Below are 26,294 nucleotides of genomic sequence, written 5' to 3' on the forward strand. Positions count from 1 at the left end.
TTTACACCGTCATCATTGTATATAACAATGCTAGTATAATGCTTTCATTCATTTCAGTTTGTTTATATTTTCAATGATCCCCTCATTCAGAATAATAAATCTATTTCTGATTTTTGGGGCCTCTTAAACTTGACATAGCTTAGGGCCCCAGAAAGTCATGGTCCACTCTGATTATAATGTAAGGAGGGTCAGAAGATTCTAGAGCACTGGTTTTCAACAGGGGTTCCTAGGAACCCTTGGGTTTCTCAGGCATCCCTAAAGAGTCCCTTGCAATTTTCAGGTCATTTGAAAATGGTACCAAATACAGAAACATTTATGATGCATCTGATCTCAGACTCACTATTAGAGAGCATTGTGATTCCTCAGAATTTCAGATAGCGTTCCTTAACAAAAGAAAGTTTAGAAACCACTGGTCTAGAGCTTTGAAGTAGAAGAGTAAAATAGGTGAGGGTGAGGGCAGGGGATCCAGTTAGAAGTGTGTGCTACACTGGCGACACACTTTATTCGAGCTCGGCTAGTCCCACGAATTCGGGTATACCCGGGTGTATTGAGGTTTGTGACTGTTTTCTGCCAGAGTGCATTGAGTTATTTTCCGGCAGGGATTGAAGCATTTTATTCCCGTTGGCTGCAATACTGCACAGTACATATATATATACTGCATTACAATTCATGAATTTATGCCATCTGGTAGACACACGAAGCATTGCAGCCTATTAAATCCTAATCATTATCATTTAAAAGATCAGCCGCCCATCAGCCAGGCATGAACCCAGGCTGGGAAGGCAAATGCAACGGGGCTTGTCAGAGGTGAGGAGCGGCGCATTCCAGGTATCTGCCAGGTACATACCGGGTATTTGCTCGAATAAAGTGTGTCGGTGCAGTACTGTAGTCAAAGTGAGAGTGGTTACAGGCATGCATTAACATTTTAGTTGTAGTGGTGGGAGAAATTGTTAGATTTAGAAGGAGCTTCAATGGGAAGAAGAAGGAGCGGATAGAGTTAAAGTGGTTGGGTGACCAGGAAGATGGTTGTGTTAGCTAATGTGAATGGGAATAGAGCTATGGGATCTGCCTACACTGTGTTCCTTCAGACAAGGAGCTAGGTCTTTAACTCTATTGGGGAGATATACCATACTCCAATAATGGGGTATCAGAGCTCAATCCCACATTAACTACCATTCAAGTAAATAGCAGTTAACATGGGATCAAGCTTCAATAGCGTTTTTAGAGCTTAGCGAATTATGATCTTTGAGTTTAAGGCAAAAATATAAAATACTTAGGAATAAGTCAGAATTTTCAGGAGCATTTTGTTACGCGCCCCCCACCATTCCTCCCTCCCCCACACGTCGGCACTCAAGCTCTGTGTCAGTGTGTGTGTGCTAGTGTGTATGTGTCATACACACACACTCTGTCACAGACACTCCTCCCCCAGCTGCAGTGTGCTTTCCCCCCAGCCATAGCTCACCTCTGCTGCCTCCTGCTCTCCTCTCAACCCCCTCATCGCACTAGTCACTAAGTGCCTCAGCGGTTACTGACCTGTCAATTTCCGCCGTGTGGGTCATGGCGGTGATTGTCAGGTCAGTCATTACTGTGCAAAGCACCAGGGTGGAAATTTTAAGCACTGGACAACCAGGTGTTTGGGATTTTTCGCTCCATGGCATAAGTTTATTGTGGGACATCCAAAAGGAGATACTTAATAGGAAATCTCAGAATTGGTAATGGATTACAGGGGATAGTTTTTGAGATGGGTGTCCATCTTCATATTAGTGATACTTGAATCCAATATGCTAATTAAGTCATCCAGTGTGAGTGCATACAGGGAATATAGAAGATATTGCAAAAAAAGAATCTTGAGGCACATCAACAGATAGTGAAATGGCCGATGAAGGATTAGTTAAAGAGACTTAGTTAAAGAGACAGCAAAAGGAACAATGGACGAGGTAGAACATAGCTTTGTTTCGCATACCAATGGATTTACAAAATGTGAAACAGGAGAATGTGATCACCGGTTTCAAAAGCAGCATGGATTATAAGGTGATGACCCAGCATGTACAGTATATGCAGTAAAATGGCCAATATCAGCATTAAGTTTGTCTTCTTCCTTCAGATCTGATAGAATCAATCAAAACAGCTGCAATTGAAATTTGTGATCCAGGACGTTATTATCAAACATATTTTTCTATACTTTACCTGTTACTTAATAGATTTTCTGTTTGTCTATTATTTGGGTTTCTAAAATTGGCCCATATTGTGAATGTTCAAATACATCTGATGGGAACGGCTCTTCTTTTAAAAGGGAGCATCCATTCCAAAGCCTATTATCACAGTAATTTGAAAGTTTGTGCAATTTAATTGCAGTCTCTTTAGAGCAGGGACTGGTTATCCTGTAAAATGGAATGTACACCAGTACACACACAATACACAATAGCATTTTACATAATTGACTTCTGAACTGTGCAACTTTGGAATCACTCAAGTAATTATTGATTTAACAAAATCATATATACTATTGTATTTTTATACTGATTAGTTTTCTAGCAAATATTTGGAAAATCTATTAAAACATCTAGTTAAAAAATATATATCTACATACTGTACTTATATAAATATATATATATATATATATATATATATATATATATACATGTAGAGGTATCAGTACCGTGTTAGCCGAGCTTCAATAATCGTGTATATGTATATAATACATAATATGTATGCACACACAGCTGTCTCTCACACATACTAATAATCCTTATTTTTCCATCCCTATACACCAATAGGGACCACATAGTATCCACACACACTTTTAGTTGTGCTACAAACTGTCACATTTCCACACCCACCCACATCATTTATATCCCCTCTCACTCCACACACACCTTGTGTAGAGCACAGTTTATACTGTGGGCTCTCCATTCATTTTTATTCACACTGATACACATACACACTCTTTCTTCACTTACTTTCAGTTACCCTTTGACACCTCCAGCCATAAATCTCATCCACACCGGGGGAGGACCAGCACAGATAACATTCCAAGAGACACTGTTTTTAAGTAATCCTTGCTTCATTCATTGTAACATCGCCGGAAGAAGAGATCAGCGTATCTAGAAAGCTCGCACAAATAAAAGCATTTCGTTAGCCACAGAACGGTATCATCTATTTATTTTTTGATTATATATATATATATATATATATATATACAATAGTATATATGATATATATATATAGAAACCCTGTCTTACCATAAGAGAAGGCACAAAAGCAGCAACACTCAGATAAGCAAAAAGACATGTATTAGCAGTGACAAAACAGCACACTATATACCCAATATATATATATATGAAAAACAGAAAGTGAATATATATGGTGTAGGAAGAATGTACAGAGAAAGTAGGATGGCATTCTGGTAAATGTGTCTGCAGGGGGCCAAGCTTTATGTATCATGTATAGTATTAGACACAGTGCTACTCATATGTTTCTTTAAGCAAGTGTCTCTTAAGGTGGGTCTTAAAGGTGGGTAGAGGGGGTGTTAGTCGGGTATTGAGGGGAAGGGCATTCCAGAGGTATGGGGCAGTCAGTGAGAAAGGTTCAAGGCTGGAAAGTGTTTTAGATACAAAGGGGGAGAGAGAAAACATATTTGAGCAGAACGCAAGAGTCGGGATGGTGCATAGCGAGAAATTAGGGTTGAGATGTAAAGATGTAAAGAGTGTAAAGCTTTAAAGGTGAGGAAGAGAATTTAATGTGTGATACGGGATTTGATAGGAAGCCAGGTGAGGGATTTCAAAGGGTGGGGGGGCGCTGAGATAAATTTAGGAAAGAGTAGAGTGATTCTGGCAGCAGCGTTTAGGATAGATTGTATGGGAGACAGGTGAGAGGTAGGGTAGCCGGACAGCAGGAGGTTACAGTAATTGTGACTGGAGCGAATGAGGGCCTGTGTCAGAGTTGTAGCAGTCCAGCAACAGAGGAAAGGGCGTATCTCTGTGATATTGCGGAGGGAAAAGCGACAGGTTTTAGATGCGCTTTGAATGTGAGAGGAGAAAATGAGAGAGATCGAGTGTGACCCCTAGGCGTCATGCTTGCACTATTGGGTGTATCACTGAACTTCCAGTAGTAATGTGGAAAGAGGGAGTGGGGCCAGGTTTGGGAGGAAGTATGAGGAGCTCTGTTTTTGCCATGTTAAGTTTAAGTCGGCGGACGGCCATCCAGGATGATATCGCAGAGAGACATTCAGAAACTTTGGTCTGTACAGCAGGTGTAAGATCAGGGGTTGAAAAATAAACTTGTGTGTCATCAGCATAGAGGTTTTTTTTTAACCCAAGAGATGTTATTAGGTCACCTAGAAAAAGTGTGTACAGAGAAAAGAGGAGAGCAGAGCCCTGGGGTACCCCCACAGAGAGGTCGATAGAGAAGGAGGAGGTGTTAGCAGAAGCAACACTGAAAGTACGATGGGAAAGGAAAGAGGAGATCCAGGATAGAGGTTTTTTTTACGAATGCCAAGAGTATGGAGAATGTGAAGGAGAAGAGGGTGGTCCACAGTATCAAATGCTGCAGAGAGGTCGAGTAGTATGAACAGAGTGTAATGACCTCTGTCTTTGGCAGCATGGAGGTCATTAGTTATTTTAGTGAGGGCTGTTTCAGTGGAGTGAGCAGTGTGGAAGTCAGATTATAGAGGGTCTAGAAGAGAAGAGGTGTTGAGAAAATGGAGCAAGTGAGAGCATACAAGATGTTCAAGGAGTTTAGAGGCAAAATGCAGGAAGGAGACATGCCGATAGTTAGAAAGACAGGGAGGGTCAAGCTTGCGTTTTTTTAGTAATGGTATAACTGTTGCATGTTTGAAGGAGGAGGGAAAGGTACCAGAGTAGTGGGAAGAGTTAAAAATGTGTGTGAGCATAGGGATTATAGTAAGAGCAAGAGGTTTTAGGCGATGGGAGGGAATGGGGTCAAGAGGGCAAGTGGTAGATGGAGAAGAGGAGAACAGCAGTGCTACATCCTCCTCTGTGATAGCGGAAAAAGAGTCAAGGAAGGCTGGAGGATATTTAGGAAGAGGTGTAGGATCAGAGGAGGAAACAGAGGGGATGTTCTGATGTATGGATTCCACCTTTTCCTTGAAATAGTCAGCAAAGTCCTGAGATGAGATGGAGGAGGAAGAAGAGGCAGCTGAGGGTTGTTTGAGAAGAGAGTCAAAGACAGAGAAGAGCTGGGGTGGGTTAGACTTGTGCGTGTAGATTTAGTGAAGAAAAGTAGGTTTGTTTTGCATGAGAGAGGGCAGAGTTGAAACAGGATAGCATAAATTTGTAGTAAAGGAAGTCTGCGAGAGTGTGAGATTTCCTCCAGAGGAACGTAGCATGCACATGTGGGAATTTAGCCAAGGTCTGCGGTTAGAAGGGTGAGAACGGTAGAGAGAAAGTGGGGCATGTAGATCAAGAGAGGAGGATAGGGCACAGTTGTAGTTCTTGATCAGGTTGTCAGGGTCTGGAGAAGAGCTGAGGTAGGAGCGTAAAGTGGAAAATAAAGCTGGTAAGTTAATAGAGCGCAGGTCTCTGCAGAAGCGAGGGGTAGATGGAGTTGGAGAAGGGGAGAAGCGAAAGAGAGAGAAAATGAGATGATGGTTAGAGAGAGGAAGGGAGGAAATGGAGAATTCAGAGAGAGAAAAGTTTTTAGTGAAAACCAGGTTTAGGTAGTGGCCATCCTTGTGGGTGCTGGCTGCAGTCCACAGTTGAAGGCCAAAAGAAGAGTTTAGAGAGAGAAAGCGGGAGGCCCAAGGGAGAGAGGGGTCAACAATATGGCAGTTGAAGTCCACAAGGAGAATAACAGGGGAGTCAGAGGAGAGAAAGAAGGAGAGCCAGGATTCAAAGTGAGAGAGAAAGACAGAAGGGGGATGAGTAGAGTAAGAAAGGAGTTTATGTGAACTGAGAAGTGGTGAAGAAAGTTGAGATGGAGATATATGAATAGAGTTAGAGACATAATGAGACTGGTAGAAAGGAGTGCGTACGTTGGGAAGAAGTGAGGTCATAGCAAATCTAAAGAGTAAAGGTGGCATCACAGCAATAGTTTAGTGCTGAGGTGTGCAGCCTGGGATAGATAATATTCTCCTTTCCAGCGTAGCTCAAATCCAGGAATCGGGGCCAGTAGGTGTTGTGTTGTCCACTTGTCCACTCCTTATGAACTACAACCAATAATTAAAATGTAACTAAAGAAATGTGAAATAACCGATATGTATCCACACACATTTACTAATCCAGCCCCATTCCTAATAATTTCAGAATTACTTTATGAAGTTTCTTGTTCATCCCTAACATAAGGTGCTAGAACTTAAAAAAAGGTGCAGGAACTCAGGTCCCCTGAGTTCCCCCGCAAAAATATCAATGAATATATCACTGAAATGGCACAGCATGTACTTTATAGGGTACAGCTATATTATTTAGCTCACTAGGTAGGAAAAAAATAGTTCATGTTTGGTAAAACATTTCTGTAAATATTATTGATCGTTATTAACACATGTAGCTCATAAAGATATTTGATTATATTTGGAGATGAGCATTGTTCCAAGTCCAAAAAAGTCAATAGCAGATCATTAAACTAAGTTGTTGATTTTGGTTATGTTTTTTCCAACTTAGAGACATGGCATAATTGATTCACATTGTTTGTGAAAATGAATGATATAGTAGTTTTTTTTAAATAAAGGCAACATAATGGATATTACGTTTTCTGTATTTATTTAATTAAAAGAAAACAGGAAACTCCCCCAAAAATAAGTACAGTAGAGCTCTATTTACACCAGTCTTTTAAAACGAGTTTAATTTATTTTGGTAACAGTGTCCCCATTTTCATTTGTTTATCTTTGATAGAAATCTAAAATATGTTTTTGTGACCATGGGATTTCTATCCATATAACCAAAATGAAATATCCAAATATCCAACAACTCAAAAACCTCTTAAACCTTTGTTATATTCTAATATAAATAATTTAACTCTCTGCATTAAAATATTTGCTAAATATTTTTTGCATCATGGCATCGAATTGTATATTTTGCTACATTCAAAAAAGGTAAAGAAACAGGTGTTTTGAACACAATATAAGCAAAGAAATGTTTTTGTTCTAATTAGATAAAGCAGAGTAAGATAAAATGATCTGATGTGGTAGTGATCAGTACAACCCCAGAGCACCCTCTCAGCGTCTATGAGAAAACACATCGGAAATTATTTATATTATTGTGCTTCCTTTAACATTTGCCTATAATTTGACAGATGTATTTTTTTTAATGCATGATTTAATAATGTGATTCGACTTAAAAGTATAGTCCCTTAGAAGACTGGTAAAAATTTGACGTACAGTATGATCCAATACGTCCAGAGTCACTGCTTGCAACAGATCTCATGGGAACTCAATTGGTATAAAAATATACAAAAACTTTATTCAGGAGATACTGAAGAATACAAAAAGGTCCTCCCACACATTTCATGACAAGTAGTGCTTTCTCAAGAACTCCTAGTGGTTCATGCAGCCTTCAGAATCAGCTCTACAGAGATGGACGAGGTTGCAGTGCCATGACACCACAATGTATCCATGACGACCTTTTGATTCCAGCGACCCCCACAGGCCACCTACAAGACCCCACAGGCCACCTACAAGACCCCACAGGCCACCTACAATCCCGGGTCCCGGGCTCCACACGGAGACAGGTGAGCCTTTCTTCTCACAGGACCCGGGTTGGTGAGCATACCGATGGTATATGTCGTGCCCTTGATGTTATTTAATTTATATGTATTAGTCCCGCTACAAGTAATTTTACATTTTTAATTGAATATGGTGATACGCCATTTTCCTTGATTATAAGACAGTCTTTGATTACTTTGGCAGTAAACGTTTGAGCCTGAAAACTCATATCTTAAATCTTTCATTATGAAAAAGTTTGTAAAATGAAAGATTACATGACTTAGTATTTTTCTTTTACTGCTATTATAGTATATTTTCTAACGGAGATTGCAATTTTAGACCCGTATTCTGCAAAGTGTAATAATCACAGATGATGTGCTTAAGTGTGATAAGTGCAGAAGTCAATGGGGCTTTTCATGCAATAGCATGTCATCTGCACTTATTACACCTTACAGAATAAGGGCCTTAGACTCGGGCCTCAGGTTTTAGAAACCAGTGGTATGTCCTGTGTTGCAAAGGGCCTGCAATTATTATTATTGTTTATTTGTAAAGTGCCAACGTATTCTGCAGTGTTGTACAATGGGGCTACAGAGTTATACAAATTACATAAACAGAATGACATACCAAATAAGAACTAACAAGTGCAAACAGATAAAAAAGCTCATGAGGGCCTTGCTTGTGAGAGTTTACACTCTAATCCTTATAAAGTGGTGGCGAAGGGGTTAATACCATAAAGCCAATGTCACTATGCCAGTCCTTGTTTTGTAAACAGTAGAGACACAAAGGGGGCGATTCACTAAACAGTGATCTTATGCGCCCGATTGGGAAATTTGTAATCCCATGATAAAAAATGAAGCCAGACGCGGGATTCACTAAGAAGTGAAGCACATTTGGTTAGGTGTGGGCAAAAACATGCCCGATCGCCCGAGCTATTTTCTTTCCCCCTGCTATCATGCTTAAAATTGTAAAGCGCGCTAGCTAATTGAAAAAAAAGCAGCCTGTAAGAGCTGCATGGTGATGCATGGTGATGCGTCTCCATGCACGGCTCTTACAGGTGATCGTGCATTAAGAAAATTGATTTTGATCATAGTGTACATGAGCAGGGGGTCTCCTGAGCTGAACCACATTGGTTTCAGCTTCTGGGACCCCCACTTCATGAGATACAAGCCCCGTTATGGGGTGCTGGTATCCCCCTGCAGGATTTAAATCCCCCATCACGTGATGCGGGAGCTTTAAAAGCACAGGGGATACTGGCACCCCATAACGAGGAGAAGAGGGGGCTGGGGGGAGCGATTCACAATGCTGGTGCTCCTTCCCTACCATCTTCAGAAGCAAGAGGGGGGGTGGGCGCCGCCATCAATGCGGGCCGCACAGGGAGTCCTGGCGGGCCGCCTGCACTAGAATGACGAATGACGAATGACGACAGGGTTGCCCACCTCAGTTGTAGACCATGTGACTCACTTCGGATGACGTCACATCATTTCCCAAAAAAAACCTCTATCACATGGTCTACACCAACCAATCAGATTGGGTATATAGCTCCCACAATCTGATTGGCTGTTGTAACATGTGACAGCAGCCATATTGCTTTTGGTGTCGTCATGTTAAAGGGAAAGGAAGCACAGCCATTCTGATTGGCTGGCTTTACTTCCTTTACATGATGTCACAAAACAAAAACCACATGGTTTTCACAGCCAATCAGAGGCGTGTGAACCATTTGCACTCAAATGTGACGTCACAGGCCTATAAAAGCCTGTGCAGCCTCATTTGACAGCAAGAAGCCGAGGAGGGAGGACCTCCTCCAATAGGAATACAAGGGCATGCCAGTTGAAGAAGAAGATACATATGAAGAAGAAGATAGAAGACCCCCGAAGACCACAGAAGACCACAGAAGACCCCAAAAGGCTCCGAAATTGGATTACAATTTACAGATGAAGAAAAGAAAGAAGAAATGGACTTTGGATTTTTTTTTACCTATGGCTGTTGCTGTTTTATTGTTTTGAGAGCTTGCAGTGACCACAGGAATCGGAGGGTGAAGACATGTAAAGGTAAGGAAAAATATTGAATGTATGTTATTTTTCATTTACAGGTTTTTTTATTGTATTTTTTTTGTGATTGCATTTTATTTTACACATTCATTCCAAATGTATTTATGTATGGCCCTTTAAGGCTATACATACATACATACATACATACATACATACATACATACATACATACATACATACAGTAAGAAGCAATGTTTTTTTGGCAAATGCTTGCTTGTATGTATTTTAAATGTATATTGCTTCTTTGATTTTAAATTTCTATGCTATTTATATTGCATATTTATGTAGTGTTCAGGCATTTTTTTCTGGTGTTTTAAATAGTTTATTTCTAGCTTTTGATTGGTGTTTGCTTTTTAATGTTGGATTATTTTTTTACTTTTGATTTTGAATGATGTAGTTTAGTTAGATATTTATTTTATGTATTCATGGTTTTGTTTTGGTGTTTTAATTGCCTTTTCTGGTCTTTATTTTGGATTTGAATAATTGATTGGTGGTAATTTTGTTCGGTTTACTTCTTTATTTGTTTTTAGTTTGAGATTGTTTTGAATGCATTGGATCTTGTTTTTGATTGTTTATTTTTAGGCTGACCATTGACTGGCATAGTGTTAAATAATGCCCATATTATATGGGCATGATGTACCCACTGTGCCATTCAATTGTTTGATTGCAAAATGAACATATTACTAATGCCAATGTCATGTTCTTTTATTTGCTCCTGTTTTTTACTCCTTTACCATTTCTTGATACAGTGGTAAATCATGCCCATATTATATGAGCATGATGTACCCACTGTACCAATAAATGGGTGAAGGGTGGGGGTTGTTGTCTGGGGAGGGTGGTTAGGCCACCTGGGTGGGTAGTGGGGGAGGGTGGGTTAACATCTTAATTACTATAGTGGTGACTAACCTGTCCTAGGGGACATTAGATTGTATTTTTGATTTTACTGTATTGTTTGTGGCAACGAAGGACATGGACGCTGATGAGGATGAGGACGGCCTTCATAGTGGCAGCCTGGAACAGGTGAGTGCAAGTTTTATTTATTTTATTTCTGCTTGTTAATGTTTTATTTTTAATGGGCAAATGCACTATTACCCATATCTGGATAATAGTAATTTTGACCATTATTGTAATGTATGTGAGGGGGCGGGGGGAGAGGGGTGTAGTTATTTGAAAGTATTGGTTTTTTTGGGCACAGGATTAGTACTGCAGGCCAGTGGGGACCCTGGACTCCCGCGGCCCCCAGACTCCTGTGGGGATTACCTGTGGGCCCCGGACTCCTGCGGGGATCACCTGTGGGCCCCGGACTCCCATGGGGGTCACCCGGGGACACCCACTGGCCTGTTGTATTAATTGTGTGGCAAAGAAACCCGTAAGCAATTATTTTCTTCATCGCTCCATTTCTTTTGCGGCAGCATTTAGCTGGTGCAAAAATCTGGCGTACTTTTAAAGTACGGTTCACTTATCACTGCTTAGTGAATCGCGCTGACTGCCAAAAAAATGGCGCCTTTGCCATTTTATGCCTGATCGGACGTATTTTTTTTTCCCTGGCTGAAAAAATGCTTTTTATGACCGATAAAGCACTATCACTGCTTGGTGAATCGCGCAGCAGGCAGTATTGGTCTTAAAAGGCATGCATTGTACTTAAAAGCAGCTATCACTGATAAGTGAATTGCCCCCATAGTCCGATAAAGCCATGATAACACTTTAGTCAATTTACCTTGCCTATACTATCCCAATTGTCCTTATAGCTACTCTTTCCATTGCTAATGACTCAAATAGAACCACTTCATGCCTTTATACATTTATGATATGTCCAAAATGCCATTTGGGGCAGCAATTTAATATCAAAAACATATTATTAAAGTGTATTATATAAACATATACACACACCATTTACTAACCCCTTTAACAGGAAGTTTATGCAGCTCTTCTGTTGCAGAGAAATTACCTCCTGCTCTGGTTATACAACCTTACACAATGTTGTGCCATTGGTAAAGATGGGTACTTTGCTCCCATCTCTATGCCTACCTCCTTGTTTATCAATAAACAAGTTAAAAAGCAGTGGCCCTTCTACTGATCCTTGAGGCAGAAGTCGAGCTCAATCTGAATATGTTAAATTAATTAAAAATGATTTGCTTTGTATCATTTTGTGCTCCATGTATTGTAATTTGTCCTATTGAAATTACCCAATTGCAATCTTCTACACACTGACCAAAAATCTGAGCAAATACCTTGTACATTGGTGCAATTTGGCGCAATATGAAAATGCCCATCTTTACAACAGGCAAACAAACAATTATAAGCCCTCTATGAAGCGCTGACCTACAATAAATGATTGTGATAAAGTGATAACAGTGATAACAAAAAATAAAGTGATTAACTTTAAAATGATCAAAAATTAATCAAACATTAAAGCAGCCTGTGGGTCAAAAATCAACAGATTATCCCAAATCTGTATAAAGCAAATACACATACAAATTAAATGTCCCAGGCGCTGTGCAATAAAATCCAATAGACCCAAATACCGTGAACCAATTGGGCAGTCTTTAGTATAGGATTCCTATGTCTGATAGATGGATGTTTTGATAGTTGATAGACAGGTGGGGGTGTTTTTCTATTTTGATGTGCTGGTGTTCCTGAAATCACAGAAAAAAACACAGCAGGGCACGCCAATTGCGTGGTATGTTTTGTCAATAGTCCCCTATCTAGAACCCTGAAATCCTACTTACAGGATATAGGCTCTCCATGTACAGTTGAGAGAATCTGTGCCACACGACCCTGCTCCTTAGATCGTCTCACGGATCCCACGTGGTCTCGTCTGCAGGAGTCCCCTCACTCAGCGATGATGTACTCCAAGCTCCCACAGATGTTTGCGTGCGGGAGGAGGGGGGGGGGGTTAGAAGGACGGGGAAGATATGAACAGAACTAGTGTGATAACGTTTGGGGTTTTATTAACATAAAAACAACAAGAAATCGCACTTACAATGTTAAAACTTCTCAAGCACAGCTCTCATTGCCGTCCGCAACCTGTGTGATTCTAAATGCTGCCAAGGGGAGGATCGCCGCACACCGCACTCGATCCCGGAAATCGAAGTGACGTCAGTGGTAGGGCAGACCAGACTCTCCTTGCACTAGGAATTACGGGTGCCCGAACAGCTCAATTCACTAGGCTCCTCCTCCCTACGCGTTTCGTGACGAGTTGTCACTTCCTCAGGGGATAATGGAGCCTAGTGGATAGGCTATTTATATACCAATCTTAAGTGGAGACCCTCCTACAAAGGGGGATGGACTATCCTTGACAGCTACACAATAATAAAGACTGCGATCTTATTAAAGGCAGAATGGGATCAAGAGTATTAGTAAAGCATACCTAATCAACTAGAAGCCATCAATCGCATATAGATTAGAATAATAGCCTGAATTGCTAGTGAATTGATTGATACATATTTCTAAATACAACATATATGATCAACTATTACTAAAAATCACATAAATGTTAAAAATAACACCTATAATATACATTGCATACGAATCTAAAATACATAGATTTTATAGTGCAAAGAGAGTCTGGTCTGCCCTACCACTGACGTCACTTCGATTTCCGGGATCGAGTGCGGTGTGCGGCGATCCTCCCCTTGGCAGCATTTGGAATCACACAGGTTGCGGACGGCAATGAGAGCTGTGCTTGAGAAGTTTTAACATTGTAAGTGCGATTTCTTGTTGTTTTTATGTTAATAAAACCCCAAACGTTATCACACTAGTTCTGTTCATATCTTCCCCGTCCTTCTAACCCCCCCCCTCCTCCCGCACGCAAACATCTGTGGGAGCTTGGAGTACATCATCGCTGAGTGAGGGGACTCCTGCAGACGAGACCACGTGGGATCCGTGAGACGATCTAAGGAGCAGGGTCGTGTGGCACAGATTCTCTCAACTGTACATGGAGAGCCTATATCCTGTAAGTAGGATTTCAGGGTTCTAGATAGGGGACTATTGACAAAACATACCACGCAATTGGCGTGCCCTGCTGTGTTTTTTTCTGTGATTTCAGGAACACCAGCACATCAAAATAGAAAAACACCCCCACCTGTCTATCAACTATCAAAACATCCATCTATCAGACATAGGAATCCTATACTAAAGACTGCCCAATTGGTTCACGGTATTTGGGTCTATTGGATTTTATTGCACAGCGCCTGGGACATTTAATTTGTATGTGTATTTACCATCTTTACAACAGTTTTTTTTCCATAATTGCATTGATACATCTCTCCCTTTGTGATCTAAAAGTGTTTATCAGTATTGGAAGCTCAATAACATTTACAACAAAATTAACTGGGATAACTTATCCCACTAAAATCATGCTTTTTTTAAACCTTGTATTAATCATTTTTACGAATTACGTGTATTCCTGTTTCCTGATTCTATTTCTACACATTCACATAAATAGTGCCTGAGCTAATATTTTTGTACTGTTGTATTAATATTTTTACTTATATACGTATCTCTGAAACTACATGCACAGCTTAATTGTGATCTGATGTGGATATTTTTCACAAATTTCTAGTCTTTTAAGTTAATGACTTACTTCATAAGATTTTAGTAAAACAATGTTCAAGGACATTCTATGATCATGCTTCCTCACAAATAATTTAAAAGCAAAGTGCTGCTTTTAAAAGTTGTTCCTGTATACTGGGTAAGATTTTATAATAAAAACATCTTAGCCACTAAAACCTATATTTGTATATATGTAGGCTGTCTTGTTTGAGGTTTGCGATTATGAAAAGTTATTCATTTGCCAAATTGATTTCTAAATAGTTCTGCCTTAGGGGTTTAATTTTACCTCTAACTCCTGGTTTAGCAAGAAATCACCTGTATCTAATGTTGCTGAATGATGTATATTAACAGTGCAAGATCAGCTGATATTTATGTGCACCTTAGGGGACCTGGCTATTTAAATGAATATGCGCCTCATGTCATTATAGCTGGTTGAACATGCTGTTATAGTTGACCTTAGACTCTAGTTAGGAATTTGTGTAATTAGAGTATGTAATGTTCATTGTTGTGGAAATAATCACACTAGTTTGTAGGTTTACAATTACTTGGTCTTGGTTATTATACTAAAGCATACCTACATTTGTGTTTAGATATAATAATGTTTGACTCATGTTTCTATGTATATAAATACTTTTTTTTTAATTGTGAAAATAATATACATTGAAAATAAAAATCTATTTTTGGGGCAATTAATGAGTTCCCGTTGCTTTTTTAGACAACGAGAGCCAATTAACTCGTTTACTGCCACAGGGGCCTGCAAAACATTGCAGAACTCTGTCAACAGATCATATTAGCTATATTAGGGTGTGTTTTGTTGACACCATAATAGTGAGGGCAGTTAAGGTGCTAACATGGACCAGAGTTTTAGTTCAACCATACCATTTTACTTTATATAATTTTAATTGGCACTGTTTTGCATTATTTTTTTATGGGTCTTTAGTTTCCCATTCACTACTATCAAGGAACTGGTATTTTCTTAAAATTAGTTTTCTTAAGATCACAGTAGTGCATACAGTGTGGTAGGTTTAGAGGAGAAAACCCCTAACACATTGTGGTTTGTCAGTCACCTAGAAAACCAACATCTGGTTGAACCTTCAGTTTAATGAACTCATTAAAGTTCTTCGTGCATTTTAAGTGCTACTTACCTATAGATGGAAAGGAGCAAAGTCTTTAAAAGCTGGATAGAACCAAACCCAGACCTGTTTGTTTCAGGATCAAATAAAACCTGTGGGTGAAGTAAGTAACTTCAAATATGTTACACCTGCAGATATAAAACGATTCTCATTTTGTAAGAGTCAAGGTTAACTGTCTTGACATGCCTTTTAAACACTGCAGTACTCTGAAAATGATCAGGCCGCAATTCATTAAACTAGAGAGTGCCGAGAGAGGCACAAGATTCCCATCTTAATAGTCCTCATTAGTAGTTATCCTCCATTTTTTTTCTATCCATATCTCATACACGCTCAAATTTAAAGCATCACGTCACACCCTATCTCTTTCATTAAAAACCCCATTCATACAGTAGTACCTCCTTCCTTAGTAATCATAGCTCATTCCTCTCAAACATAAATCCCTATGTATCTCTAGATGGAAATGAGGACTGAGAATAAGAAGGGAGGGAATTTAATTGTGTAGTAAACTGGAAAAAATGTTTTAAGTGGCAAGAATTGGATGGACAAGGTGTGTGTGTATAGTAAGGGAAGAGATTAAAAGTGCAAAGAAGTGCTATTGGAGAATTACATTATATTTCATTCTAACGTTCCTCCTTCCATCCTCAACTTGAATTTGTTTTTTATTATTAATTTTTTTTACTTTATATACTGCAAACAAGATTCACAAGTTTGTACATATAATGCCGCAATTATAATGGCGGTGCATGTGCACCAAAACAAAGTAATGTTTCAATTGAGGGCTCATATAGTGTACGCGACAGACGCGTTCAAGCACGCACATTTTAAACCGACCTCAGAATTTGATCTTGTCGGGTGACGACTGTGTCTCGGCCGCGTCACATGAGTGGTTCAGCCAATAAGGGCTAACCGTTCACGTGACATCATGGCCACGCCTCCACCATGCCTACCTGTCGCCTCCAGATGCCTGCAGTGCATGTTTCGTACATGCCAAGCACGCGTGACATCACGCGGTCGCACACATGCACTATAAACAAGGCCTTATATATACTAGCACAATAAGTTGCTGCCTTGAGGAAATAGAAATATAATGTTGCCGCCTAGGGCACAGGAGGATATAGTGACTTACCACAGGCCACGAAAACATTTTTAACAGTATGCTTCTCCTTCCCTCTTTTCACTAGTTGTGGTCAAAGAACATCCAAAACCTAATATACCTGTAACATACTCAGTGAATAAACAAAATAAGTGTCCCCGGCGCTAGTGATTAAGGTGTCCAAGATACCGTAGTCCAAATGACAGTCTTTAGATAAGAGACAATCCGGATAGGTAGATGGAATAACCAAGAGAGTTCCAGATAGGTAGAGGTGTCCTTATGGAAGACCTCCAAATTGATTCTGAGAATAAACAAAAACAAAAGGACACACCAATTGTGCAGTATGAAAGGCAAGGACCCCTATCTAGAACATAGAAACCCTACTTACAAGATAATATCTAGCTCGTGCAGGGGAGAGAATCTGTACTTGTGCCACGTCTTCACCTCAGTTTTCCACGGGCCCCACGTGGTCTGACGAGATGGTTCCCCTTAAGATGGTGGTTGGGCTCATGGGCACACCGATAGCAGCAACACCCAAATGATAAAGGAAATAGGGCACAGCCTGGTGTAATACGTAACTACACTTTTAATAAAATATAAAAACCACAAACTACCCACACTTACAATAAGTATAGGTAGCGATACAACTCACGAATGCTGTCCGCAACCTGCTTCCAGCCCGATAGGCACGGAGATCGACTAACTATCAAAAGCACCCGCGGCTCGCCAAAAGATGACGTCAGCAGCACGAGTCACTTCTCCGGCGTCGGGCGGCTGCAGTGGCTGGGCAGGCACGCACAGAACTAAGCTCCTCCTCCCTACGCGTTTCGTGACTGAGCGTCACTTACTCAGGGGAGATCCCCTGACGCCGGAGAAGTGACTCGTGCTGCTGACGTCATCTTTTGGCGAGCCGCGGGTGCTCTGGATAGTTAGTCGATCTCCGTGCCTATCGGGTTGGAAGCAGGTTGCGGACGGCATTCGTGAGTTGTATCGCTATCTATACTTATTGTAAGTGTGGGTAGTTTGTGGTTTTTATATTTTATTAAAAGTGTAGTTACGTATTACACCTGGCTGTGCCCTATTTCCTTTATCATTTGGGTGTTGCTGCTATCGGTGTGCCTGTGAGCCTAACCACCATCTTAAGGGGAACCATCTCGTCAGACCACGTGGGGCCCGTGGAAAACCGAGGTGAAGACGTGGCACAAGTACAGATTCTCTCCCCTGCATGAGCAAGATATTATCTTGTAAGTAGGGTTTCTATGTTCTAGATAGGGGTCCTTGCCTTTCATACTGTGCAATTGGTGTGTGCTTTTGTTTTTGTTTATTCCCAGAATCAATTTGGAGGTCTTCCATAAGGACACCCCTACCTATCTGTAACTCTCTTGGTTATTCCATCTACCTATCCGGATTGTCTCTTATCTAAAGACTGTCATTTGGACTACAGTATCTTGAACACCTTAATCACTAGCGCCGGGGACACTTATTTTGTATTTTCATTTTGTCTAACAGGATTGGGACTATCTGTTTTATGTAGCTCCCCTTGGCAGCTTTCTTATTGATTTTTCTTTATTTCATATTTTTTGTGTGTTTATAATTATCTGTTCATCACATTTATTTGCACATCACATTGTTGGTTTAGGTTAGCACTTGTAGAGAGTTTATTTTAGTTAGTTTGTTTGCATACTCGGTGAATAACCATCTCTATAGATTCTTACGTGGTCAGGGATATGGGCAACCAGTCTACTAAGTTATTGGACAGGGTGGCGAGCAGAGGAGGATTTTTTTTAATTATTATTAGTTAAAAATCATCAACTAAAACAGCAGCAATGATTCTTAAGTAAAACTATCTCTGCAAACAAAAATAAACTTCACCCACCAAGTGAGTAACTGGACTGCCAACGGATGAGGGAAAACTTTGAGCATTACTTCCAAGGGTGAGAATTGTGCCAAACCTTAGACTAGGTGATCCTCCTATTTGAGAAACAGAGTCTATATGCCAAGGACTAATGGTACTCCAATGGTCTCCTGGAGTGCTGCCCACCTGTCTTGCAGGCCATTTGGCTATTTGCCTTTGACTGTTATGCAGCACCACTTTAGTTGCTCGCTTCCCTGGAGAATTCCCCTAGATCTATTTCACTAAATCAGATCATCTTACTCCCTCCTGATTGCAAGTGTAACAGACAATTTATTATACTAACACTAAAACCACTCGCCCCACCCCCAAGCTACCACTAACAATGTGGAAAGGGAATGTCCAAACTTGAATGGTAATTCCTCATAGAACAAAAGTGAAGTAATTCCAGTGAACTGTTCAAGGGGTCTCATCTAGGTGTTTTTTTTTTTACCCAAATCTGACACCTAAGATTTTGTAGTTATTTTTAAAGTTAGACTTGGGAGGGGGTTGATTTCCTCGGGCTAATGCCTTCTGATCTCACTGTGTTTTCAGAAAATGATTGTAGAGCAAAAGTCAGGCTAAGGACCTGCTGCAGTCGGCGGCGCGCATGGCCGCGGGCCACCAGCCCCTTTCCTCCAGTCTGGAGGTCCCCGCTGGCTCCTTCCGACGTGGCTGACTGCCTGCTGTGACGCGTCAGCCAGCCGATGCTGCAAGCTTCTGGTGATCAGAAGCACTGACGCGTCACGTGGTGCACGAGTCAGCAAACGAGGAGGGAAGGAGGGGAGATGGGGAGCTACTGGAGGGAGGCGGCTTGGAAAGGAACTCTGTGTGTGCAATCTATCCCTCTCCTCCTGGACCCACAGCCTCCCGGACCCACAACCCTTCCTCCTGCGGACCTACAACCAATTGCACGTGCTGCCGGCAAGCAAGGCAGCCGTGCGGACGCGTGCAGCGGGTCCTCAGCCTAACTCCTTCCCACCTCTTCTTAACTTAATTGTTTCTCTGATTCAGACAGGGTTTGGGATAAGACTAAAAACTTCATTTACAAACACTTCCCCATTCAGAGGCCCCAAAGAAATTCAACTGGCCAACTGGCATATAATTCCCTTATACGATTATCAACACACTCTCTGAAATGGCAGATCTGCAGGTCCTTGTTGCATGTTTACATTTCCAAAAAGGTTTATAATGTGAACCCAATATCAAGGTATAAGGTTGTGTAGCGCTTCCCCCCCCCCCCCCCCACCATGAGATCTGTCCTTGCTAACGGTGTGTGGTGCATAGTACCTGTTGTTGGTTTGCAGGAGAGCTGAGGGTCCGCGATGATGTGGGGACAACAGGATAGGCTTTTGTGGTAGGATGCTTAGTTCTTTCTCTGCTGTGCTAGCGCCTCCATCTGTCGCAGGTTTCAGGAGTGCTGGAGGCAGTCCCCACAACAGACCCAGTGCATATTCCCTTTCTGATTGACTGCAAACTCAGGCCAGGAGTATATTGAACACTCTTTATTTGGCATCCACTGCATACATCAGGTCATACAGCGAATACTCTTCTAATCCCAGGCCTCTGAATGGTCTCTGTATTAGATATGGCTTTGGGCCTTCTCACAGTCCCCTAGTGGGACTGATCACACCGTCTCACCCCGCAGGGTGAGGCACAACTTACAACTTCCAGTATTCAGAGTCAGAGCAGCACACCCACTCAAGACACTGGGGAGATCTAGACTAAATACAATTTAGGTGTGCCTCTTCCTCAGGGCAGAAAGGGGAGGGCACAAGGTCTGCACCCACGATTGGGCAACACACAGACCAAGTCCCACCTCCACTCCTGCCACACAAGGAAGCTGCAGAGGGGAGGGGTAAACCCAAGATGGACCTAACACTGCCTGCATCTACCAGGACTTATGTGTTAGGGAGGGCAGAGGAATAGCCAGAACCAGCCATGGCTACAATTGAATGTTGAAATGGTTGACAAAGAAAATAACGAGGCTCAGACCCTCTCAGATGCCTCTGATACATCCATGCACCCCTCCTCCATTCCCCCGTCCATCTCCTCCCTCTTATTCCCCCCCCCCCCCCTTTCAGGGACCCCAGTCTCTCTCATCAATGTGTATGCCCCTAACGAGAACCAAATAACCTTTCTAACGGAATTATTGGAATCTGTGGATCAACAGTTCCAATCTTCCTTGATAATTGCAGGAGACATGAACATGGTATGCTCCCCAGAACAGGACACGTCTACTACCCCAGATATCTCCCACTCAACTCAAGTCCAAAAAACAGCCAAGAAATGTAAGGAGTTAATGAAAGACTTCTCTCTAGTAGATATATGGAGAGCACAGCACCAAGGTCAGCGGGACAATACATTTTTCTCAGCGCCACATCAGACCTACTCAAGGATTGATTATTTTCTGGGTACCAAAAAATATTCTACAGGCATCCTCCCAGTCAAACATAGGCCCAATTACCTTGTCCGAACACGCACCCATTGATTTAGCTCTCTCCCTGTTGTCAAAAACAATCCATATAAATGGAAACTAAATGACTATTGAATTTTCCAGATATTGAGAGTACAATCAAACAAAAACGATCTGATTTCTTTAAAATAAATAAGGGCACTGTTTCAGCTCCCGCAATGTTGTGGGAAGCCCACAAAGCATCAATTAAAGGAGATCTTATATCCATAGCCTCATACAGGAAAAAAAACAAGATGAAACAATATGAAGAACTCACAGATAAGATAATCAAACTAGAACAACAACATAAAGATAACCCCTCAAAAACACTTTATAAATGACTTGATAAAACAAGAACAGAGCTTAAACAGCTCTAACTGGAAGAGATAGAGAGCGCTAAAATGGACAAATCAATGATATTATGACAAGGGTAATAAGGTTGACAGGTTATTAGCAAATAAACTCAGAGGTATGAGACTTAAATCTCAAATCTTGGCCATTCGATCCAAATCAGGGCAAGTCACCTATAACAAAAAAGAAATAGAACTAGAATTTACATGTTTTTACTCAAAATTGTATAACTTAGATTCACTGAAAGGGGGCCCTACAAGCACCGAGGTGATTTCACAATACCTAAAATAATGTAACTTGCATGGGTTATCTTATGAGGAATCAAAAGCACTAAATAAGACAATTTCACAAGAGGAACTATCAGAGGCGATTAAATCTCTGAAGATAGCCAAAACACCAGGTCCGGATGGTTTTACAAACCTCTATTATAAAAAATATCATGCGATCCTGTCCCTGTATATCCTTGATACGTTTAACTCTTTTCTGGAAGGTGAACCAATCCCAACCTCCATGTCTATGGACAACCTAGCCATCATTCATACGGAGGCTAGAGGACCCACTCCAATGTGGTAACTATAGACCAATATCCTTACTCAATACAGATCTGAAAATCTATAGTAAGATCCTGGCGGACAGGTTGAACCTGATTCTACCACCTCTAATACACATCAATCAAGTAGGTTTTGTTTCGGGTAGCCAGGCCTCAGACAATACCCGAAAGATCATAAATATCATTGACCACGTGCACCTCACCAGTACAAAGGCTATACTATTAAGCCTAGACTCTGAAAAGGTGTTTGATAGAATAAAATGGTAATTTCTAGATCAAACTATGCTAAAATTTGCATTTGGGGGCCCATTTCTGGAGGATGTTCAAGCCCTTTACCAGAAGCCCACAGCATACGTCAAAACTCCAGGGGGAAATTCAGATCCAATTGTGATCAAAAATGGTACCAGGCAGGGCTTCCCCTTGTCGCCTCATTATCAATTGAACCCGTAGTGGCTAAAATTAGGGATGAGGACAATATACAAGGAATCTCTATTGATGGAATGAATTACAAGACCTCCCTATTTGCGGACGATATTATATTAACTCTAGCCAGCCCACTGACGTTCCTTCCCAATCTCCAACTTCTTTTAGATCAATTTGGCAAAGTCTCGGACTACAAAATTAACAATGATAAATCTGAAGCCCTAAATGTAACTCTCCCAGCTTCAGAAATTAAACAGCTACAATCAAAATGTAACTATAAATGGAGCTCCACCCATATCAAGTACCTAGGAATAAAGATTGCAAACTCATACAAATCCCTCTACCAGTGTAATTTCTCTCCCCTATTTGAAAAAATTAAAAAAGATTTGCAAGCATGGAATAAATTTCAGATATCCTGGATAGGGAGAATTATTTCCACCAAAATGAATATTATTCCAAGACTATTATATTATTTTCAAACCCTCCCAATAAATATTCCCCTGCCTGAGCTGAAAAATATACAAAGCCGGATATTTATATTTGGAAAGATAAAAGACCAAGAGTGGCGACGTCGGTAATGCTAGCCTCAAGAGCAAGAGGAGGCTTGGGAGTTCCGGATATTATTAAATATTATCAAGCAGCCCAACTAAAACAAGTAGTGGTCTGGAATAGCGACCCAACAACCTGCTGCTGGTTAGCAATTAAATCCTACTACGCGAGACCCCTATCTCTCACAGCGTCTCTGTGGTCCCCAGGTATCAGGGAGACTCTAGCAGGGAGGTTTGACCTGGGATCGATGAGGTGCACGTGGAATATATGGACCAAAAACAAGGGGAAATATGCATTAGCGTCCTCCCCATCTCAACTTACCCCAATTTTCAATAACCTGGAATTTCCTCCTGGATGCTCCAAAATACAATTCAACCAATTTCAAAATTTGAATATAAAAATAGTAGCTGACCTGGTGGAAAAGGGGAAGATCATGTCTTACCAGGAACTTTAAAACAAGTACCAAACGCAAGACCTCCATCTCTTCAAATTCCTCCAAATTAGACATTTTCTCACAACAATTTCTCATAACGCAAGCTTCCCCAATCTATGAAAATTCAAAACATATTGCAATAAAGGCACCTACCATAGAGGCCTGATATCGGGAATATATGTGGTAATAGAGTCGTCAGTAAATGCACTGGACCATAACTACATGCTTAAATGGGCGGAAGAACTCAATGTGGAGATAGATAGGGATGACTGGGAGGATATATGGGAATGGGCAGCTAAAACTTCAATCTGCATGATTACGAACGAACATACTGCTGCGGCCAAGTTTATTCGAGCATTTGCCCGTTCTTGGCCGCAGCAGTAGCCTGGCGCGCGCCCGAGTGTGACGGGCGCGCGCCGAAGCAGCGGAAGAGCGCCCTCCGATCGGGGCGCTCTCCCTACCGCTGCCGGGTCCCCTGGAACCCCCTGCCGCTGTCCCGCAATCGCGGGACACCAGGGCTCCCTCGGGGAGCCCCTGGACGCGCGTGCAGGGGGTGCACGCTCCCGAAGACGCGTGACCGCGCGTCTATGACGCGCGGCACGCCGAGGGGCGGCCACTAGCAAGCCGGGAAATCTCCCGGCTTGCGGTACCGACCACACTGCAATAAAGTGTGTCGGTACTGTATCTACAAAATTCTATTTCAATGGTACCTAACTCCTAGTAGGCTGAGCAAGATCTTCCCTGGAACCGCCGATCTATGCTGGAGAGGGTGTGATCTTAGAGGAGATATGGCCCGCATCTGGTGGACAAGCCCGTTAGTTCAGAATTTCTGGACTATGATCCAAAACATAATTATTAGCTGTCACAGAATTAAGAATCCCCCTAGACGTGCTGACCTTCGTGTTTGCTAAACCAGTAGAAAATCTCACTCCTTCCATGGGGCGGATGGTCTCCTTTATCCCAACTGCAGCAGGATGTTCCATAGCTGCGGCATGGAAAAAAATGAACACCCCTTCCAGAAGAACTTTCCCTAAACGAATAAACAAAGTAATGTTGGTGAAACATTAACAGCCCAACTGGAACAAACTACCGAACAGTTTTGTAAGATGTGGGAGCCAGGGCTTCAGAGCTAGGAAAACATAGAAACCAGTAAGAGGTAAAAATGATCACTCAAAAAATAAAAACTGTAGACCCATAAAATAAGAAGGTGATGATCAGATAGGAGGGGGGTTGAATTCCCTCCCCTCCTCTCCCTATCTCCGCACACTCTACCATACCTTACCCCCCCCCATTTCTCCCCGTCCCCTCCCTTCCTTCCCCTCTTTATCTTTTTCTGCTTCTCTTTCTCTATCCACGTTGATACTCACTCAGAGATTGCAGATCTGAAGAGCTGTATCACTAAACAAAGGGGCAAACGGGTTTATAACTCCTGCGATTGCTCAAATTCACAAAATATGGATAGAAGCTAACCCTTAATATTAGTTGTTTATTGTACATGAAAATGTAAAGTATACTGATTGTTGTTCCCAATGTAATGCTCCCCATGCAGTGTAATGTAATGTAATAATCTGTTTCTCTTTGAAAACACAATAAAAAAATATTGAAGCAAACACTCCCCCCCCTCTAATATGCTAATATGGGGTTAGATTCTCTGAAGTGTGCTAAATGTGGGTAAATAATGTTATGTTACCTAATTGGCATTATTTTTCTTTCATTTCACAGGGATCCTCAAAGCTAATCATATACATAAATAAAGTCCATTAGAAGAACCCCCACCGTTATGTTACTTGCTTTTTCCAATACACTACACATGCGTGTTGGTCAAACTTTTTGGAGCATTATTAAGGTAGCGGTATTAACAGAGTGTAACGCGTAGCTCACCACAAACGAAGCGCGACCGCAGTGTTGAGGTAGGGAATTGATTAATGCCGACTCACAGCCACACGGGCGCGCCTAGGATGTAGAGTGGTCGTGTAAGCCAGGTCAGGATTATAGATGGGAGAATAGTTGTAAGTACTTGCCAGGTCAGGAGTGGAGAGTTGTGGTTCGTTAGGGTGCGTAGCCAAGTTCGGGATTGGAGAGTAGCGGATCGTCGGGGTATGTAGCCAGGTTAGGATAGGAGAGTATCGGATCTTTGAAGAACTTAGCCAAGGTCAGGACTGGAGACAGGAGAATGGTCGTTCGTAGCCGGATTAGGCAAGGAGAGGTGCGGAGTCCAAGGAGATAAGCAGGGTCAGGCAACAAGAGGTTAACAGGCACAGCATGACAAGGTCATGGAACAGGAATGCAGCAAGGCACGGTGTCACACTAGACTATGCTCAGCAATGAGAGTATGCAGCAGGAAGGTATATAAAGGAAGGTCCTCCAATAGCCAGCCAGGGCAAAACCAGGAAGTAGAATCCAATAGGCTGCTGGTGCACACAGGTGTGCCCTATGGTGCAGCCTGATCAGGGATGGGGGCGGAACCGATCGCGCGCTGACCCACGCGTGTCACGGAGGTCAGGGGGCAGAGCCTAAAACGCGTCAGAACCCACGGGCTGAGAATCAGGCTGCGCAAGATCCACGTGCGCACGCGAAACAGGGCCATGAGATAGCGCATCTTGGCTGTCTGACGCGGAAGGGTTATTGAGGTGAGGAGACGGTCTGTGACCGCCAGGATGGCGAATCCTCAAACAGAGATTTTCATGTGTGTATAATATTAGAAATGTATCATTTTTACACTTATTAACTTTTTCACTTAATTATATTATATATAATGTAATCACAGCATGTTCTTGTATAGCGCTGCTAGTTGTACGCAGCGCTTTACAGACACATTGAAAGGGTTAGGCCCTAGACCCATTACATTACTTTTAGGCTATTGCAAGAAATAACTCTCTGATAATCAGGTTCTGGATATCAGTAAGGGTAGCTTTTGGAAGATGCTAAATATCATAGCCTTATTATCATGTGCTAACATGAACGAGGTCTGAGGATCTTTGTTGTTAGGTAAATTGCTCATTATGCATATAAGAAATGCTAAGGTCCGTTAAAATGTAGGCTCTGTTATTTTTAAGGAAAATGCCAGGACATTGTTGCGCTGAGCACCTTTGAGGATATGCGTTACGGATATGAATGCAGTAAATTGAGATAATGTAACCTTAAAAAATTAGCAACC

The 26,294-nt window shown here is 41.7% G+C and overlaps 1 protein-coding gene across 2 annotated transcripts in view; it reads left to right on the forward strand.

Moving 5' to 3' along the window:
• The window catches only part of SLC9A3 (solute carrier family 9 member A3), a 162,459-nt gene that overhangs the window by 11,005 nt on the left and 125,160 nt on the right, over nt 1-26,294 (forward strand). The window lies entirely within an intron of this gene.

Source organism: Ascaphus truei, chromosome 2, assembly GCF_040206685.1.
Source record: "Ascaphus truei isolate aAscTru1 chromosome 2, aAscTru1.hap1, whole genome shotgun sequence".
In the NCBI taxonomy this organism is placed as follows: domain Eukaryota; kingdom Metazoa; phylum Chordata; class Amphibia; order Anura; family Ascaphidae; genus Ascaphus; species Ascaphus truei.